This window comes from Anolis carolinensis, chromosome 1 (assembly GCF_035594765.1).
Source record: "Anolis carolinensis isolate JA03-04 chromosome 1, rAnoCar3.1.pri, whole genome shotgun sequence".
NCBI lineage: Eukaryota > Metazoa > Chordata > Lepidosauria > Squamata > Dactyloidae > Anolis > Anolis carolinensis.
The window spans coordinates 235,061,081-235,068,696 of record NC_085841.1 but is presented as its reverse complement, the minus strand read 5'-3'; the positions used below and the strand labels follow the sequence as shown (position 1 = coordinate 235,068,696).

The window sequence follows — 7,616 nt, the reverse complement described above, 5'->3', positions numbered from 1 at the left end:
TTTGTACTTCATGCTGCTTGACAACACTTCCATCTATATAAACTCAATGAGTTCAAGATATGTTCCATAGAAATCAACACACCTGTCAAATATATTCCATCTGGAACTACACCCATTCTCTGGCTATTGCAACTGCTTATCACATTTAACCAGATGTTAAGATTTCCTACAGATGCAACAAGAAAGTGTGTAGGGATTTTTGTATACATACAGCTGTACAGCAGAACTAACCAGCAGTGTGCCAGAGGTTTGTCAACCTAATGGATGATGGATGCGCTAAGAAAGTATTTTCCCTATTGACTCTCTCATGAAACTGTTATTTTAGCTGTTCTTTCTATGCTTGCAGGAGTATTGGTTTTCAACCATATTTAATGAATTGGAGAAGCAAGCAAAGGGAACAGTTGGTGGCTAATTATAAAGCGGAAATGTCATCTTGGAAATGCTTCTTTCCAGGCTGAGCCAGGAGGAAAGGATTACAATCATAATAAATGAGCTACCTTTCAGATCTTGTCTCTTCTTGTGCTCAATGTCAGCAGGGGTTCTGAGATGTAAACTGTCCCCAGCAGATGTTATGAAGGCTCATGAAGTGAAATTATATATTATATACGAAATTATATAAATGATTAATCAGGTTGGCATTCCATTTACTATTTTCTTGCTTACATTTTTAGACTACTTCTGCCTGACTCCTCATTTCCTGCCAACACCAGAGCGTCTCCATACAGAGTTATGGCAAAGATGGCTATGACTGCTACAATGATACTACTGGACAAGTTTTGCCTTCAAGAATTAAATGTGATGACCTGTTGACATGCATCACATCAAAAGAATCATCATGACCAGGAAGGAAGGGTCCCCCTGCTCTTACAGGTGGATGACTGTACCTAGATCCTGTGACCCAATTTTGGGTGCTAGTTAGTAGCAAACATAGGCAGTGACTAAAAAGAAGGGCAAAGTGGGGCCAGTGGTTTTTTATGAATGAGTTTTGCCTTTTTTACAAATGAGCATAGGCAACGCAATCCGAAATGTCTTTTCTATGTCTTTTATGAACTTTTGGGTATCAGGGACCCATTTTCCCTCTCCTGCATGAACTCCCATGTATTCCTTACACCGTCTCCTAGTCTTAGAGTAAAACCCCCAGTCAGCCCTCTTGCCTGCCTGAGCTGATGGGGAACCTCTGGGATTCCCCCCCCCCTTTCCCCTATGGAAAAACACAAAAGGAGATCAAAGCCCTTTTAGGCGCCCATAGGACCGACTGTGTTTGTCTCCCCAACCCATGGGATGCTGGATCTCGTGATTCTCCCCACAAATGGATTCCATATGTGTCTCCTATTATTTTTATTATTTTTATTATCATTATTTTTTAATCTTTATTATTTCCTATGATATCTTACCCCTTATGAATAAGGCATTGTGACCCTGACATGAACTCTGATCAACACATCATTTCAGCCGGGCACCATCAGGATGCCTAAGGCTATGTATTACTAATATGGGTTACAGAAATCACCCTCTGAAGAAGAGACAATGGACTTCCTTTCTGGATTTCGGAGGACACAGATGCCAGACCATCTAAGAGGAAGGAACCTTTGGACATTCTAAGTCACTCATCATAAAAGACTCATTCTCCTGACAGGGAGACAAGAAATCACCAGTGATCAGACAAAAGCCACCTCCTTCCTTGGACTCTGAATCATACACAATCCCATCAAGGTTCCTGCCATGACTGCTTCTTTCACAATGAGGCTGGCCAGCATGAGTCAGACTCTCATTCATGAAAATTGTTAAATCAATCAATGAATCCATAGCCAGGTCCAGTTTGAGAGCCTGAAAGCTTTCGCCACATCACTTGACAAAGGCTTGCTATAGTCACTCATAATCCCTTCATCAACATATGTTTGTCTTTGTTTTTTCCGTTGCCACGCCTCCATTTCCCCATTGGCTGCCGAGAGAGTGACATCACAAGTGGGGCTTGCGCTCCCATTGGATGAGGCATGCGAGCCTCCAAATTGCCCCTCCTGCCTCCTGATGTCAGGGACTCCCCTAGCCAATCAGCGAGGAGCCAGCCAGCAGGGCGGGGGCAGGAAATTCAAAATGGTAAAGTATAAAAAGTGCATTTTTCTATGTAATGGCATGTCGGTTCTTTGTGCAACTTATTGCTACCGTCATCCTGCTGCAGCTGGACAGAATAAAGCGTCGGTGATCTCTACTTCAAACCTAGGTGAGCCTTTTATTGGAAAATAGAGAAATCTTTTACTTTTTTGCTTCTCGCAAGTTCGCCAGGTGCCACGGAACACTCTCCTTGGATCTGGCATGGGTCTCCTTCTCCAAGGAGACCTTCAAAATCTTTGATCACCACATCAACTGGAATATTAGTAAATTAAAGTGCCAAAGGGCACCCCCATGGCCTTGCTACAAGTTACAGTGAGAGAGCAGGAAGACAAGCCTACGCCTTCTAACTCTCCCCTGCAGCACTTCCAGGCTGCTTCTCTCTGTTTCTCAGACATTCCTTGCTTAACCTTCCTTTTCTGTCTTGCCCTGCTGCTTGTTATCCTTGGCTGTGAATGATTTATACAGTGATTCCTGACCCAAGAAAGAAACATCAGGATTATTACAAGAACAGATTATTAAGCAAGGGTTATTGTTGTGTGTTTCCCCTCCCCGCCTCACCCCTCCCCACCCGCCTCTATTCAGCAAAAGAGTTTGGGGCTAGTTTTTCAGATGTACAGGCATGATCACAGATGATTGAAGAACTTTTTAAAATACGTCTGAAGACAATTGAGGTGAAGCAAAGTTCCTTCAACTAGGGAGATGCTGCTATTCAGTAGCAGAGCAAATGCCTTGCATGGAAAAGGTCCCAGGTTCCATCCCCAGGGACCTGATCAGCTGATTGGGCTGTCAAATGGACACACAGGTGGTTCAAGGGAAGCACAAATGGAAAGCAATTAGAACTCTCTGGAATTCTTTATTTTACACTTTATAATCTTAAACAGAGGTTGAATTAACAGTTGGAGGAAGAGAGATTAAATTGAAGTTTGTTTTTTTATAAAAAATATCTCCGTTGTGTATTGGACATTATATGCGCACATGCAAATCTGCTTGTATTTATATTAAGATTTTTGCATGCGCCCATATACGGTCCAGCGCATAACAGAGTGAATTTTTTTTAAAAATTCCACCAAATATTCCTTATCTGTTCTCAAAAGAAGACTGTGAGGATGGTGGGGGACCATATCCTAGGACTGACAAGTCCTGGGAGACCTGCTGTCAGGTCCTGCGGATTTTGATGCTGTTTGGAAGCACCCTAAGACTAGGGTCCATTCTCACTATTGAATTATAACACTATTATTCTACTTGAACTGCCTTAGTTCTATCCTATGGAATCCTGGAGTTTGCAGCTAGAGAGGAGCATTATAATGTTCCAGATCTACAGTCATTTCCTGCAATGGAGGGCTCTTCCATGTGACTCTCTTTGCCTCACCAAACTACAAACCACAGGATCTACCAGATGCATCCATGGCAGCTTAAGTGGAATAAGACACTATAATTCTGTAATGTGAATGAGCTGTCTTATTGTTAATCTCTTGTTAATGCCACTCCAATCCACTTTAAGAATCAGCCACCAGATTGGGTGAAGGAGATCCATTCAGCTGGCGAATGAAGCACAAGGAGGAGGATGCTTCCACCCTTATTTTGCAGTGATTAAGGCTGTGACTATCAGGATTCTGTCAAATGTCAAATCCTTGCTCATTCCAGGGGTGGCAGTGGGTGGAAACATCCTCCTTGTTGTGCTCTGATTGCCAGCTGAATGGATCTCTTCCACTTGATTCAACCAATGCTATGAGGAGCCCTTGGTGGCGTAGTGTGTTAAAGCCTTATGTCTTGAAGGTTGGGTTGCTGACCCGAAGGCTGCCAGGTTCGAATCCAACCTGGGGAGAGCGCTGATGAGCTCCCTCTATCAGCTCCAGCGCCATGCGGGGACATGAGAGAGGCATCCTACAAGGATGGTAAAAATATCAAAAACATCCGGGCATCCCCTGGGCAATGTCCTTGCAGACGGCCAATTCTTTCACCCCAGAAATGACTTGCAGTTTCTCAAGTCACTCCTGACACGAAAAAAATTAAAATTAAGATGAAAGTGGGGAAAGTGGGAAAAGGGGAGAGAAACTCTGACATTTTAAAAGCCTCTAAAATGCAGGAGTATTTGGGTCTTTTTATGCCAAATCAGGAAAGTTGGAGGTTACCCAGAGGGTCAAAGTGGATCTGGCGGAAGACATCAAACTTTCCCCTTCTTTCATGTTTGCAGAGGCTTAGCTGTTTCTCCTGCTTGGAGTTGCTATTTCTCTCTCCCTCCAAAGCTATTTGCATTTGAATAGTTAAGGATTAGTTATCGATTGTCCCTAGGTGCCTGTGATCTTTCTTCAACTAAGTCTGCCTCCTTCTTTCACCATCTTTCACATTTTCTTAATTAATTGTTCTGTGTTGTCCAAGTGTGTCAAGCTCCACAAATCCTGCATGTTGTACTTGATTCATGGCACGTACAGGCTCCTCCCACCATTAAAACTGCCCTGTTCTTTAAAACTGAACTTAGATCTCTAGTATAGATACTGGAGAATGCTTTTTAAAACACAAAGGGAGAGTAGAAGAAATCCAAAGATTTCAAGACTGAGGCAGGCAAATTCAAGCACAGATGGAATAAAAAGTGTGAACATGCCAGCAGCGTATGGCAATACAGGTGCTAATTATTTTTGGATGTATTCAGTTTTCATCTAAACTATATAATACATTCAGGATAAATGTAAATCTGTGAAATCCAGGAGAGAAAATGGAGAAATTTAGAATGAAATGAGTTTCCTACCTTTTGCCCCAAGAAAATTTGGGGGAAATGTATTATGGATTTTTTTTAGAATGTTGAATAATTTATTTAGAATGAGATTAATGCCAAAATCAGCTGGCTGCTTAAGGAGTGGTGTGGATCCATCGCTCGGCATGCTGTGCTAACTTGACAACCAGAAGAAACATAGGCTGGGTTTGAAGGCAATAATTTATTTTCAGGTTTAAATTAAGGTTTAATTTATTTTCAGGCCTGAAAGGATGTCTGATGCAGAGACTTCATTCAAAAGGAACTGGACATAAGCAAGCAATACAGTGTAAGACATTTTATCCCCTTTGACAGTCATTCAAAAGACTCGCTCCCTCCCCTGATTGGCACAGAAGCGTCCAAGCCAAGATCCGGACTTTCATTGGCTGGGGACTCCCGCTGACGTCAGAGGTGGATGGAGCTTTCCCCATGGCGGGAAGAATTGAGAATTCCCATTTGTCCTTTTGAAGTTGGAGTCGTTCAGAGCACTACCCAGGCTTGGACTTAATCATATGGGTTGTGGCAACACAAAGAGTCTGTGATGATATTGTACCGTGTTTCCCTGAAAACAAGACAGTTTCATATTAATTTGTGCTCCCAAAGAGGCGCTAGGTCTTATTTTCAGAGGATGTCTTATTTTTCCAGAAGAATTCACATTTATTGTTGAACAAAAAATGAACATTTATTATGTACTGTACAGTAGTTGTCATCACAAACCAACATAACCACACAAACTGTAAGTCCTATCAAGAATTTCTTGTTACTACCATTATTTCCATGTACAACAATCTATGGTATGTACATATCCCGATCCTGCATGCTCTGGTGTTCTGTTCGTTGGGGATGCTTCCAAACAAAAACTTTGCTAGGTCTTACTTTTGGGGGAGGCCTTATATTTAGCAATTCAGCAAAACCTCTACTAGGTCTTATTTTCAGGGAAACAGGGTATGAGCCAGTCTTTGATACAATGGGAAAGCTTCAGTAAATATAGATAACTGAATGGAAAGTATACAGAACAATATAAATCCAATTGAGGCACATATTTCTGAAACACCGGGATTTTCTCCCGGATCCTGATCTTAATTGCATCTTAAGGGAAGATATTTTCCTGTTTACTTTGCTTCCCAGAGGGGATTTCTTCCCAGCAGGACACTGCACCAACTTCCCAGATGTACACATCCCAACGGTTTTATAAGCATATACATGTCACCATAAGATCTTATAGTTCTCCGGAGTACACAGGGTCATATCTATTGCTGTACTGGCCAGTGCACCCCAATACATTTCTAAGCCCCCCCTTATATATATATTTCCAATAAATTGTATTCATGTATTCAGACATAAGGAAAACTCAGAGGGTTGCTTAAGCGATGTTGAAACTCACTGGGTGAGTGGCTGGGGATTATCCCATTGTCCCATGAACATTTACCTTCCACTTCCCCAGTTCTTTGGGCTGGGTAAACAATTGATTAAATCCTCTCTGGCTTCTCTGGACCCCAGATTATTTCAGAAGGAACCATAAACCATTGAACTTTCGCAACTGCAGAAGTTGAATTGAATTGAATATACATTTAATTGAAAAATTGGATTAAATGTATTATTTCAAGAGCAGGGTTGGGTTTTTTTCTAACAAGATCTGCATATATTTTCTGTTCCCAAATTATTTCTAAAACTATATATAATATCAGATTATTACAGTTCCTGAATTTGGCTCTAATCCAGAGAATTGTAGCAGTTTGACACCACTTCAACTACTATAGCTTTGTCCAATGGAATCTTGGGATCTGCAGTTTGCTCTGGCAGAGTTCTTTGACAGAGATCGTAAATGAATATATCATAAAATGGCAAATCCCAGAATTCCATAGCATCAGGCCATGACAGTTAATATGGTGTTAATATCATTCTACAGTGTGTCTTCTTTTCTCATTCCTTCTTATGGGAATGAGTATGTGACTCAAGAGAGAACTAGTGGAGACGAGACAATTTTTTTCTCTCTCTCTTTTTTCTACTAATGTTGATAGTTTCTTCTATTTTTTTTTCTTTTTGTCTGCTCGCCAAACTGACAAAACCACAGAGTGGTACTTTATGTGTTTCACACAGTTCAGAATATTGTAGCTCCATTCATGACAACAACAAAAATAAATAGATTAACCTAAATTCAATCTGCAATTATATTCTTAACCAAGTGCACTGTCAGTATATCAAATGTTGATTTGATGCCAAGCCAGGTTGTATATGAAATATATTCCATGTTCCTAAAATGTTACTTTCATGATATAAAGAATGTCAACACTGCATTTTTTATTCCCTTCCCAGGACAGTCCATTTTCCTCCTTTTCAAACAAACAAACAACACATTTATCCCATGGCTAGAAAATTCCCAGAACATTAGCATCTCTAGACACACAGTATTAGGCGAATAGAAATGTCTGAGGTTTAGCTGGGCTTGTCATTCATTGCCTTCTGAGGTTGGGAGAGTGCGCCTTGCCCAAAGTCACAGAGTAGGTTTTCATGGCTAAATGTGGATTCAAACTCTGGTCTGGGGTCCTAGCTTAACACTCAAACCATTTTGTTGTTTATTCGTTCAGTCGCTTCTGACTCTTCGTGACCTCATGGACCAGCCCACGCCAGAGCTTCCTGTAGTCATCGCCACCCCCAGCTCCTTCAAGGTCAAGCCAGTCACTTCAAGGATACCATCCATCCATCTTGCCCTTGGTCAGCCCCTCTTCCTTTTTCCTTCCATTTCCCCCGGCAT

General features: G+C 41.5%; 1 long non-coding RNA gene across 1 annotated transcript; it reads left to right on the top strand.

The window, feature by feature from the left end:
- The first annotated feature begins 457 nt into the window (after positions 1-457).
- On the top strand, positions 458-6,348 carry LOC134295203 (uncharacterized). Its single transcript, XR_010001749.1, has 2 exons — positions 458-2,221; positions 5,085-6,348. It is a non-coding gene; the product is annotated as an uncharacterized LOC134295203 (long non-coding RNA).
- The last annotated feature ends 1,268 nt before the right edge of the window (positions 6,349-7,616 follow it).